This window comes from Lissotriton helveticus, chromosome 8 (genome assembly GCF_964261635.1).
Source record: "Lissotriton helveticus chromosome 8, aLisHel1.1, whole genome shotgun sequence".
NCBI lineage: Eukaryota > Metazoa > Chordata > Amphibia > Caudata > Salamandridae > Lissotriton > Lissotriton helveticus.
The window spans coordinates 195,057,603-195,071,760 of NC_136069.1; positions in this window are offsets into that span (position 1 = coordinate 195,057,603).

Here is a 14,158-nt window from a genome sequence, read left to right on the forward strand (position 1 = left end):
GCTCCGTGATGTCGTCGCTTGGGTTGGTTTTAGGGAGGAGAGAGGGTAAGGGGGCGATGGGAGTGAATGAAGAACGGAGGAAGTTGGTGGCGTGGAGGAGGGAATTTGTGGCAGGCGGAGAGATCGGGGTGGAAGTGGAGTGTATGATGGTGGGGGAGCCTGAAGGGTAGTGAGGGCTGAGAGTGGGGAGGGAGATGGGGTTGGAGTTAGAGATGGTCCTGTCGTGGAGAGGGGGAGTTAAGATAGTAGATGTGGAGAACTCTGCATGGTTAGTTAGCGTGTGGGAGTGGGGGCTGAGAGTGGGGGGGGACAGAGGGTGGGATTTGTTGCTATGTGTGTCGAACTGGAGCTGTGCTAGGTTAGAGGCGTTGTGGGTGGGGTCTGTGATGTCAGGGGGGAGAGGATGAGTGGGAGTGTTTTGAGTGGGGGTCCCGGGTATGTAGGTGTGGGGGCGGCTGGTGTGAGGGCGGCTGGTGTATGAGGGGGAGAAGTTTGTGTCTGTGATTGAGGAATGTGGGGTGGTTATAGCAGGTGGGTGAGTGACTGGTGTGATGGGGGAAGTGAGGGGATGCATGTCGTTCTGGTGCTGAGCTGGGTTAGAAGGGTTGTCGGTGGGGGCTGTGAAGTCCGGAGTGATATTACTGGAGGGGATGTGAGTGGAGGTCCGCAGACTTCCACTCTTGGAGAGGTTCTCTTTGAAAGTGGGGAACAGGTTGTCTAGAAGTTCCAGGTTCCTATCTGATGATTGAATTAGGACAATCCCGTTATTGTAAATATTAATGGTGGTTCTGCCTAGGAAGAGTTGGGATGGTGTGATGGAGAGAGTTAAGCCATGAGCAGATTTCCTGGTGGTGGAGACAGTGAGTAAGGTGATGAACGTTTTTCTCCATTGGGCTCTGCGAGTGGTGTGGAAGATGATATCGATGTTCATAGATCCATTGACCGGTGAGAAGTAGGTGTCAACAAAGGGGATTTCAGAGTGAGACCTCAGGAAGTTGTGTTTAAAGCGTTTAGCGGCTTTTTTGGTGAGCGTGGGTGGGTAGTTGATTTTATATGTGTGCTTGCCGATGGGCTCCATGTTAGGGTGGCGGTATAGGTCGGTGTGACGGTAAGGTGGGTATAGGAGGTTGGACGATAGTGGTGCACATGGGCCAAGAACAATGCAGACAGTAGGTTACAGGGTACACAGGTGACACTAGTGGGTAACAAAAATAGCCAACATATAAAGGTAGCAATCTGTGCAAGGTGTAAGGCGCTATGTCGACAGTAAGTTACATGGTACACAAGTGACACTAGTGAGTAACAAAATAACCAAAGTATCGAGGTAGCAATCTGTGCAAAGTATCGAGGTAACAATCTGTGCAAATCAAAAATAAACAGTGAGAATTGAGAATTGGTGCAACTTACACAATGTACACAAATGGATAAATATATATGAGGTAGCAGTCGTAAGTAGGACAGTAAGTTACATGGTACACAAGTGACACTAGTGAGTAACAAACAACCAAAGTATCGAGGTAGCAATCTGTGCAAACCAAAAATAAACAGTGAGAGTTGAGAATTGGTGTAACTTACACAATGTGCACAGATGGATAACTATATATGAGGTAGCTGATGGCAATATAATACTGCAATATAAGTAGACACTTAATCATACGAATGTTTAGATACACAAGGTAGATGTAAGTAAAAAATGTACAAAATGCAAATAAAGGTATAATACTGCAATATAATACTGCAATATAAGTAGACACTTAATCACACGAATGTTTAAATAAACAAAGTAGATGTAAGTAAACAATGTACAAAAATACAAATAAAGGTGTAGTACTGCAAAAAATAGGCAGGCACTTAATCCCACGAGGGTTTGAATAGATGTAAAGTGCGCTATCTGAAAAAGGCCAGATCTTAGTGAGTGGTCAGATAATGGGAATGACTAGTCCATGATGGCCGCCAAAGAGAGAGAGGAACCAGTCTAAAATGGCCGCCCAATATGGGAAGATGGAGATGGTAGTCCTCTGTCTGTTGTGGTGCTTTGAGAACATAGAAGTACAGTTTCAGTTTCTATTTGAGCAAGCCCAGGTCCTGGCTTGCTGGGAGGGAGTCTTATCTCTGCAATGGAGGTCTTGTGTGGGGGAGTTAGGTTGAGGAGCCTCGTGAGCAACAGAGGTATAGGAGGGGATTTATTACTACATCTTTATGGCCCCGGCCATTTTGAACAAAGGAGGTTTTCAAATATGTGAACGGGCAAGTGGGGTGAATAAATACCTTCCTTGTGAGCTCTGTTCCAAAAGTGCGCCGGAGTTGATAGCAAGGTTGTTCAGCGATGGTCCAGTCAGTGTACACAGCTGTTATGTGTAACGATCTCTGGCAAGTCGCTGGGCACTGTTTATGGTCAGAACATCAGGGCTGCCCTCACCATCTCCTCGGTGACTGCTGCAGTGTGCCACCCAATGACTATCTCCCCATCTTGCATTTCCCTGTGCACCTCCATCCGCCCCAGAGCTCACCCAGGCATCCCCTCCCCCCCCGCGGTGTCACCTCCAGCTCCAGCTCTCGGCAAGTGAAGGCTCCCGTTGACCGTCGACCACACTGATCCCGCCTGCCTCCAGGCTCCTCACCGGCAGCTCCCCGGGCGGCGGCGCCACTCCTTGGATCGTTCCCAGCACTCGGCACAGACGGGGCAAGCTCCTGTAGCCCGTCAACGCCCCTCCGGCTCCCGCACGCCTCAGGGCACCGATCCAGGAGCGCGCCTATGCCCCGAGCCAGAAGCACCTCTGCATAGCCGCCATCAAGCGCTCCACCGGCTTCCCCGTTTTTGTTCCCGATCTTTGTTCCTATGTCTGCAGGCGCGGGTCGCGTAGACTGGGGGTTGGCGCTCCGGCGGAGGGTTCCCGACCTCCGTGGCCCCGGCAGTACCCGCCGCCTCCACCGTCAGCAACTCCCGCAGACCCTTCGCTCTACAGGCTCTTTCTGATTGGTTTAGCGCGATTGTAGTTCTAAATAGCATAAATTTACATAGCGTGACTAGAGATGAGTCTTTCTGATTGGGAGAGCGCGATAATGATTCTAAATACCAGCTAAAACATACGAAGCGTTGTGCAGCGTAAATACGCTTATTATTATGTCATAATTCACGATCCTCTCATGGGAAGTTACCACAAAGGACATTGTTATGACCAGATTTAATTTTCCACGCGGTTATGTGAAAGGTAGAGCTGTATTTTCTCAAAGTCGCTGTAATACCATATTAAGGGGACCTGACGGGTTGAGCGAAATGTGTCTTAATGTGTGCTCTATGGTCTGATGCGGGGCAGATGAAAGACTTTATCTGGAAACATTGGGAACCTACTCCTAGAGCACAAATCGAAGGTTACATTTGTGGGAAAAACCAATATGTATGTGATTGAGTAGGATATTCAGCCTCTAGGAGGAAGTATATATTACATATTCTGAATATTGGACTGAGTCTAAAGACAGAACTGATTAGAAGGAGAGATGCCCGTTGGTGTCTCCACTAGGGAGGATAGTTAGTACTTTGGGAAGATATTTTTAAATATATTTAGTCCAGTCCTCCCTGGTGTTAAGCCCTTTGTCAATGGTATTGAGATGGCAAAAATACCATTGTTCTCTCATTTTCCTAAGTTTATCAATGTCCCCACCGCGCCTAGTGGTTCTAATTTTCTCCAGAATAAACCAGCGCACGTCCTCACATGAGTGATTGTGCTGTCTGTAATGTTCCGTGAGGGGAGCATTACATTTATTCGTGCGAATGGCTGATTTGTGCTCGAGAACTCTCACTCTGAGTTCTCTACTCGTTTCGCCCACGTAACCAAGGTTGCATGGGCAAATTAACAGATAAACAACATTCTGGCTTCTGCAGTTGTTGAATGTTTTCGGGGTCAAGGATTTGCCATTGTACGTGAGGGAGGTCTCTGAGATGCAATGTGGGCAAATTGAACAGGTCCCACACCTATAGTTACCTGTAGCCAATCCTCCAGTAAGGGTTTGTTGGGATTCCCCAGGAGGTTTGTAGGTGTGTACTAGACAGTTGCGAAGGGTTTTGTTTCTTCTGTAGGAAAATAGGGGTTTATTTAGTTGTTTGTCACTGTTGTAATTTACAATCCGCCAATTTCTGTTAATGATGTTCTTAATCTGGTTACTAGCCTGGGAGAATTGGGTCACGAAAACTATCTTGTCGAGATCATTATTGGTTCTACTTTTATTCTGATCTAGGAGACTGTCCCGGTCGTAGAAACATGCTCGCTTAAAGGAGTGTTTAATTAATTTGTTAGGATAGCCTCTTTCTTTCAGTTTCCTTTTTGTGTTCTCTGAGTGTTTATAGAAATCTTCCAAGTTCGAGCAATTTCTTCTAAGTCTAAGGAATTCTCCGAAAGTCACGTTGTCTCTCTGTGCTTTCGGATGGTTGCTTGAATAATGGAGGAGGGTATTTTTGTCAGTTGGTTTAGTAAACAATTCAACTTTTAAAATACCATCCTCGTCTTTGATCACTATATCAAGGAATTCCACACTGGAATTGCTTTGGTGACCTGTACATTTTAAATTGGGGTCCCCCACGTTTAACCACTCTAGAAAACAAAGTAAGTCCTCGCTGGCACCGCTCCAGATAAATATGATGTCATCTATATAGCGGTGCCAACAGGAAATGTTTTTTTTTAAAAAAGGGTGCGGCCTCATTAAAAATATGTTTTAATTCAAAATTTCCCACATACAGGCAAGCCAGGCTTGGGGCACATGTGGCCCCCATGCTGGTCCCCTTAATTTGTAGGAACAAATCTTCCCTAAATAAAAAAAGGTTTCTTTTTAAAATAAGATGGATACATGACATAATGAAGTTACTTTCCCCGCCTTTTAGGTCCTCTGTTTCTAAGATTGAGGATATAACATTGATAGTGTCGTTTTGGGGGATATTTGTGTAGAGAGCTTCAATGTCCAGGGTGACCCAGAACTTGGTCACCCTGTTGAAGCCCCTACCCTCAAACACCGAAATTGCGTGTGAGGTAACCTTCAGGTAAGATCTTTGTTTCTTTACAATAGGTTGCAGGAAGAAGTCTACATACCGACTTAGCGGTTCCAAGATAGAGCCTATTCCACTAATTATAGGCCTCATTGGTGGATCCATGAGGTTCTTGTGGATCTTGGGGAGTCCATACATGGCTGGAGTCACTGGATGTTGATTGAGTAGGAAATTGTATTCACTATCACTTATGGCCCCCCTATCTTTGCCCTCTCTCAAGAGGTGAGTTACCTCATTCTTGAGTTTGCTCAATTCCTGAAATTTTGATTTTGTATAGTGCTCCTTAACGCTGAGGAGTTCTCTCATCTTAGAGTTGTACTTGTCTGTGTCAAAAACTACCACCCCCCCCGCCTTTGTCGGCGGGTTTGATAGTTAGATCCTCATTGTTCTGCAAGTTGGTTAAGGCATTTCTCTGGTCTTTTGAGAAATTGTTATGGCCTAACATTTGTTTAGAGAGAAGATTTTTTATTTCAATCTCCACTACCCTCTCAAAGACTTCCACATTTTTATCAACTTGATGTATGCTGGGAAAGAAGGTAGATTTTGGTTTGAGCACTCAGTACTATAGAACAAACAGTTCTTCAGAAAGGGTTTAGTTTTGCCCCAACCAATGCTCCATCTAAATTTAATATAGAAAGTGATCTCAAATCCTTTTTCAGAAAAATACGTCTCAATCGGTTCTTTGAAAACCGAGACTACAATCCCCCTCCAAGTGTAACAGGGCTCAAACCAAAATCTACCTTCTTTCCCAGCATACATCAAGTTGATAAAAATGTGGAAGTCTTTGAGAGGGTAGTGGAGATTGAAATAAAAAATCTTCTCTCTAAACAAATGTTAGGCCATAACAATTTCTCAAAAGACCAGAGAAATGCCTTAACCAACTTGCAGAACAATGAGGATCTAACTATCAAACCCGCCGACAAAGGCGGGGGGGTGGTAGTTTTTGACACAGACAAGTACAACTCTAAGATGAGAGAACTCCTCAGCGTTAAGGAGCACTATACAAAATCAAAATTTCAGGAATTGAGCAAACTCAAGAATGAGGTAACTCACCTCTTGAGAGAGGGCAAAGATAGGGGGGCCATAAGTGATAGTGAATACAATTTCCTACTCAATCAACATCCAGTGACTCCAGCCATGTATGGTCTCCCCAAGATCCACAAGAACCTCATGGATCCACCAATGAGGCCTATAATTAGTGGAATAGGCTCTATCTTGGAACCGCTAAGTCGGTATGTAGACTTCTTCCTGCAACCTATTGTAAAGAAACAAAGATCTTACCTGAAGGTTACCTCACACGCAATTTCGGTGTTTGAGGGTAGGGGCTTCAACAGGGTGACCAAGTTCTGGGTCACCCTGGACATTGAAGCTCTCTACACAAATATCCCCCAAAACGACACTATCAATGTTATATCCTCAATCTTAGAAACAGAGGACCTAAAAGGCGGGGAAAGTAACTTCATTATGTCATGTATCCATCTTATTTTAAAAAGAAACCTTTTTTTATTTAGGGAAGATTTGTTCCTACAAATTAAGGGGACCAGCATGGGGGCCACATGTGCCCCAAGCCTGGCTTGCCTGTATGTGGGAAATTTTGAATTAAAACATATTTTTAATGAGGCCGCACCCTTTTTAGAAAACATTTCCTGCTGGCACCGCTATATAGATGACATCATATTTATCTGGAGCGGTGCCAGCGAGGACTTACTTTGTTTTCTAGAGTGGTTAAACTTGGGGGACCCCAATTTAAAATTTACAGGTCACCAAAGCAATTCCAGTGTGGAATTCCTTGATATAGTGATCAAAGACGAGGATGATATTTTAGAAGTTGAATTGTTTACTAAACCAACTGACAAAAATACCCTCCTCCATTATTCAAGCAACCATCCGAAAGCACAGAGAGACAACGTGCCTTTCGGAGAATTCCTTAGACTTAGAAGAAATTGCTCGAACTTGGAAGATTTCTATAAACACTCAGAGAACACAAAAAGGAAACTGAAAGAAAGAGGCTATCCTAACAAATTAATTAAACACTCCTTTAAGCGAGCACGTTTCTACGACCGGGACAGTCTCCTAGATCAGAATAAAAGTAGAACCAATAATGATCTCGACAAGATAGTTTTCGTGACCCAATTCTCCCAGGCTAGTAACCAGATTAAGAACATCATTAACAGAAATTGGCGGATTTTAAATTACAACAGTGACAAACAACTAAATAAACCCCTATTTTCCTACAGAAGAAACAAAACCCTTCGCAACTGTCTAGTACACACCTACAAACCTCCTGGGGAATCCCAACAAACCCTTACTGGAGGTTTGGCTACAGGTAACTATAGGTGTGGGACCTGTTCAATTTGCCCACATTGCATCTCAGAGACCTCCCTCACGTACAATGGCAAATCCTTGACCCCGAAAACATTCAACAACTGCAGAAGCCAGAATGTTGTTTATCTGTTAATTTGCCCATGCAACCTTGGTTACGTGGGCGAAACGAGTAGAGAACTCAGAGTGAGAGTTCTCGAGCACAAATCAGCCATTCGCACGAATAAATGTAATGCTCCCCTCACGGAACATTACAGACAGCACAATCACTCATGTGAGGACGTGCGCTGGTTTATTCTGGAGAAAATTAGAACCACTAGGCGCGGTGGGGACATTGATAATCTTAGGAAAATGAGAGAACAATGGTATTTTTGCCATCTCAATACCATTGACAAAGGGCTTAACACCAGGGAGGACTGGACTAAATGTATTTAAAAATATCTTCCCAAAGTACTAACTATCCTCCCTAGTGGAGACACCAACGGGCATCTCTCCTTCTAATCAGTTCTGTCTTTAGACTCAGTCCAATATTCAGAATATGTAATATATACTTCCTCCTAGAGGCTGAATATCCTACTCAATCACATACATATTGGTTTTTCCCACAAATGTAACCTTCGATTTGTGCTCTAGGAGTAGGTTCCCAATGTTTCCAGATAAAGTCTTTCATCTGCCCCGCATCAGACCATAGAGCACACATTAAGACACATTTCGCTCAACCCGTCAGGTCCCCTTAATATGGTATTACAGCGACTTTGAGAAAATACAGCTCTACCTTTCACATAACCGCATGGAAAATTAAATCTGGTCATAACAATGTCCTTTGTGGTAACTTCCCATGAGAGGATCGTGAATTATGACATAATAATAAGCGTATTTACGCTGCGCAACGCTTCGTATGTTTTAGCTGGTATTTAGAATCATTATCGCGCTCTCCCAATCAGAAAGACTCATCTCTAGTCACGCTATGTAAATTTATGCTATTTAGAACTACAATCGCGCTAAACCAATCAGAAAGAGGAATCTCGAGCCAGGTTATGTAAATTGCAGAGCTTTTTACCCTAAGCTCCCATTGGCTGATTATAAGAACCAATCAGAAAGAGGAATCTCGAGCCTGGTTATGTAAATTGCAGAGCTTTTTACCCTAAGCTCCCATTGGCTGATTATAAGAACCAATGACTGGTGAGCTCTGACGGTATAACTACGGCGAATCGCTATCTGGTTTAGATCAAATGGAAACGACCAGAGAAGCGTGCAGCCGACAGCAGACGGAGAGGTAAGCTTTCTAGCCAGACAACACCCCGGCACCTCGAATCTTAGACTTTAAGACCACCTAGGATATTCATCAAATAATTTTCCTTTTTTCTTTTATTTTCTTGTCCCATACTTTACAGGGAATCCTTACTCACGTCCCTGTGGCAAGACTTAGGCGCCTCTGGTCAGATTCAACGCGCCACAATATAAAGCGTTGTACTTCAAAGAAGTCGGGCATCACCTTGTTTATTTACATAACAGGTATAGAGATACATTATACAGCACAAACCAGATAGACTGAATAGCATACAGTGTAGGAAATAATATATTGACCTTATGGCATTGAATTGCAGGCTGACTCAATATCTTCATTAGAATAGAAGTCGTTTTTAACGAAGGCAGAAGGATCGCTATCTGATACCAAATTTGATCAACTCTGCTACAAACTACAAACAAACCCAAGACAAGGTAAAAAATACTCAAAAAGTCAAATAGAATTATTGAAGCATAAGCAAAATAATTTATAGCCACGATATAGTAACAGGGTAATCTGTTTCTTACTCGTGAATACCATTATGTGTATCCTCCTATCAGGGCTATTCACAAAAATCAAAGCCTGAAAATCTTTTATGAATAAACCACGGCCTAAGCAAGAACGCCCTTACAGTGGATGACCGTACTAATATTCTACACCATCACCCACATTATAGAGGTAACATTTATACGTTTTTGCACTTTTGGTATATGAAAATCATCTCTTTTTACCGTTGATATAAACAGAGGCGATAACTATTTTTAAACAATGAGTTTAAGTAACTCTTCTAAGGAAACAAAGGGTATTCCGTACATGTCCCCCATTTATTAGGCTGGTCAAATCAGTAGCTCTAACCTCCACACAGTCCTGCCTAGATATAGGGTAATATGAATAATCGTGGAACAATTAACGGGTAACTTTTTATACCCCCACAGCCCCTAGTATACAAGATCCCTGGGCCTTCTCTTAAACCTGCAGTCTGTCCACAGAACCAGTATAAAAGACAGCTCCTTTATGTGAAAAGCTCATGTTAAATTTGAATAATATAATATGACATGATTTTGTAGCCCCCTTATGTTGTCATGAAATGTGCACTTAGTGATACAATGTATTGATTGAACCACCCATGTGAACAACTTAGTCCGGTTGAAAATGTTAAGTAGCTTAAACTAATATCGAGTCTACTGCCATGTTATTAATTTTACTGTGTATCTATCCTTTAGGAAGACTTGTAAAGTACGACAGAAATAGAATCTTTGTCTTGATAAAGGTGGATAAAATTGCAATCAACCACCGAAACGCGCCGACGCCCCAGTACAGTGTGATTCATGGTTCATACATCGCTGTTGACAGAATAATATTCTATCTGCACAACACCGTTGTTTCAAAAATAGAACATTAGAACACATACCGTGTATTGCATAATTTGTATGTCTTACTGTTGTTTCTGTCTTTCAGCAATATTGCTGGTCAATATTGAAACGGATTGTTACTTTTATCATGTTTTAATTTGTGTCTAGCAGTCAATCTTGTTTTCTGCTTTTTTTAACCTTATTGTATACAATAAAATTTGACAAATTTTTTAACCTTTATTCAGTTGTTATAGTTACTGTTATTCCTTTACTATGATGTTTATGTGAATGACCTTATTCAAGGGAATTGTTCTTTTATATTGCTAAGTTGGGAGTTACCAGAGGTATCACTCAAATCCACATGCTAATAAATGAACATAGTGCTCAAGAAAGGAACCAGGCAGATTGTATATATCCGTTAATTTAAAAACGGGAATAGGGAATCATCATCAAAATGTTGCCTAATATATTTAGAGCCATTGGACTTTTGTTTGGACCAGTGGAAGACTCTATGAATAATCTTTATTTCTTATTAAACAGTGCTTGATATTTTAGACTTGATAGCTTTTTCACTGTGCACTATCTGCAAAACGAACACCCGTTCAAAATGTGTAACTATGAGTATTATATGCACACTATAATATTACTATTGAACTAGATTGTTTGTGTTTGCCTTTGCTAGATCCATATGTTCAAATGTATGACAGATCTATGAATGGAGTTCTCATTTGGGATCAATCGATTCACCATTTACCACAATATATTCAAAGGACAGAAGTATCAAGTATTGCAGTATAATATATTATAATATTTAAATAAATCCTTGAGAACCATTGTTTTGGTTTTATCCACTGTACCCAGGCTTGTCTAGATTTAGTGGATGAACCTGGCTTCATTGTTTTTTTAAACAAAACCTTGCACTTTGTGAAGCTTGCAATGTTTTTTTGGGAAATTATGCTAAGTTGCAAGTCATCCAAATGTGCAACTTTACATGACCCGAGTTAAAATGTCATGGTAGATCAACAAAGCAGAATGCTACATAGTTTGCATTTTTAATCACATATTATGCAGCACAATTTGACTTTTGCTGTGGCATTTTGTTGTACTCAATTACACTTATTTCTTGTGGCCTTTAGTGTAAAGTCCAATATGCATCATTATTATCACATAGCAATGATTAAAGCACAACATATCGGCCTGTTATTATCAATAAACAATTATTTAAAATTAGAACACAATTCTAGTGAAACACACTTTTCTCTGAAGTACACTGGATAGCAAAGAAAACTCATGTAATATTTAAATAGTGTTCTTTGTGTACTATTCAGCAAATCATTCAGAATTAATCAGAAAGATTCAAATTAACGTAAAGTGAAAATGGTGAACATGCTCTTGAAATAATTAATAAATAATTCTAAAATTATCAGAAACAATCTCATCTTGTGACATAATAAGATACTCCTTTTCAAGTCACCTCAAATCCTCAGGAATAATCTAATTTTGAGAAGTAATTAAATAATCATTTTCAAGTCATTCTGAAATCATCTGGCACCGTTTCTAAACTCTACTGATGACATCAACAGCTTGATGATGTCTGATGATGAGATAAATTACTTCTTGGATGATCGTCCAATGACTGTGATGACTTCTCAAGTAATCCTGTTTGTCATGAGATTGTAACACTTTGAAAAGGTTGAAGTGAAAACTTTGGGGAGTGAGGAAGGGAGCCAAAGTTGATTTCCCCCGGGCGCTATCTTAATGAAGGCAGGCTCTGCCTGCTTAGCTGCCCAGTTTCAAGGTCCATGTGTTAAATGCTGATCCAGTCTAGGTTTTTTAGCTGCTTTTTGTGACTTATAGTCATGTTTTATATTGGAATTAACATGCCTTCAAATTCCAAAATTCAAAGAAAAAACCTGGACTAGAGTAGCACATCATAAATGGACTTGGGAAACTTAGAAGGGCTGTGCCTGGTACCCAGCCATAAACGTTGTTGTCATCATGCTTGGTAAAGGATTTGGAATAAGAGAGGGGAAAACTCTCTTAAACAAGATAGATGAGTTAAGAGGTAGGAATTGTAGAATCAATTTCAGGTGTTGGTAAAAAATGTTACAACTTAAAAGGGGTCACATTTCTCTGCTCCTAAAAAAATATTCTCTGGATCCTGATGATCATAGTAACTTCGCCCAGTATCCACTCTGCATCTCCTAGACAAAGTGAGTGAAAGTTGTATTGCCTCACAACTGTCATCCCACATACAGGACAACAACTTCCTTGACACCCTTTAATCCAGATCCACCAGGGTCATTGCGCTGATGCTGCAGTGCTGCAATTCTGCAGATTGTGGATGATGCCCTCAGCATCTTCAACACTGGTAACGCCTATCTACTTCTGCTCCTCGACCTCTCCACTGCATTCGACACAGTCAACCACCAACCTTTGTTAGACACCCTGATGCATCGATGGAGTATTGATGCTGTTGTCCTTAAGTGGTTGATTCACCTTGCTGGAAATGGCCCTATTTGTAGGGTAATCCTCAAACTTTTTGCCTCAGAATTTCTGGATTTGACTGTGTGCAACATTTCGTTTTTGTTGGTCTTAGGACTCTAGACACTGCTGACCAGTGCTAAAGTGCAAGTGCTCCCTGTGTGAAATGTACTGATAGTTGGTTTCTCCAGTATTAGGGGTGTCTTTCATAGATTCACATGCTTGAATATTCCCCGTCGTCGAAGTGGGAGTCCCACGGTACATAAAATAGTAGTAAAATATACATATATATACATACAGAAAAATATATAATTATACATATACATATAAAATGTAATACATATAAAATATAGAAATAAAGTTAAAAGTACCATAGAACTAAAAAGGCCCACAGAAGCCTTAAAGGGAGAATTCACTTTAGTAACATATCAGAGTCATTATAATAGTCTATATTCCAGCCAATCAGGCAGCAGCACCCTCTAGAACCTTCTCCTCAGAAGCTCAGGAATTCAGATTTTCTACCGCATGTCGTGTGAAGGGAGTCTCCCTGAGCTCTGCTCAGTTTTTTCTACTTCTATTGCTTACTTCAACTCTTAAGATGTCTTCAACTAAAAAATCTTTATTCAGGCCATGTTCTTCTTGTGGAAATCTTCGCCTTTTTCATGAAGATCCTCACAGTAAGTGCATTTACTGCCTTTACCCAGATCATGAGGTAAGGAACTGCAAGTTTTGCAGGACTTTCTCTTCAAAGTCTTTGAAAGATGGAGAGTCCCATCTCCTTCTGTGGCTACAGAAGTTGAAGACTTCAGAAAATCCAGCTTCTGATATGGAGAGCGTGTCTTCTTTCCATTCTAAGGCCTCTCTTAAGCGTGGGTCGGAGACAGAGATGCCTTCTCCTTTCCTGAAGAGAAAGAAGCTCCTCGACGTCTCTAAAACTGTCTCCCCACGGGATCTGCCAGCCTCTACGCCTACGGGACCTGGTTCTCTGGCGTCGCAGTCCCAAGCTGTGCCCTCGTCATCAAAAACGGGCGCCGGCTCATCGACGGGCTCGTCGATGCGTCCGTCGACGACTACGAGATCCGTCGACGCTGTACCAACCATGACGACGACATGTTCAATGTCAACGAAGACAACGACGACGACGTCTACCTCGTCGACGACGCTTCAAGAGATGAGACCAATCTCCTCCATTGTTAAAATCTCTTCGATGACCGTCAAACCTGGCTTCGTCGACGCGTTCCTCGTCGACGACGGTCCCATCTTCGTCGACGACAACATCCTCGTCGACGGTGACCAGCCCGTCGACAGAAACATCCTCGTCGACGGTGCCGTCTACGCCGACGATACCACCTTCGCCGACGACTACCTCGTCGACGGCGAAACCAATGATGACGGCATCCTCTTCGGCGACGACGCGGTCGACGGCGTGAAAATCTACGTCGACGAAAGCTAAGGGGAAAACATTGTCACCGTCGACGGCTCCAAAACCTTTGTCAGTGGGTCCCACTTTGACAATACCATCTACAACCACCTCGTCGGCGGGATCGTCGACGACGCACCATTCACTTGCTACTGCAACTACTTTCACAGTGGTAACAGCTTCAGTGGTCAAACGCCCGGCTCCGCTACACTTGAATCCTATTACCAGTGGTGCTGGTCTTCCAGCACAGTTAT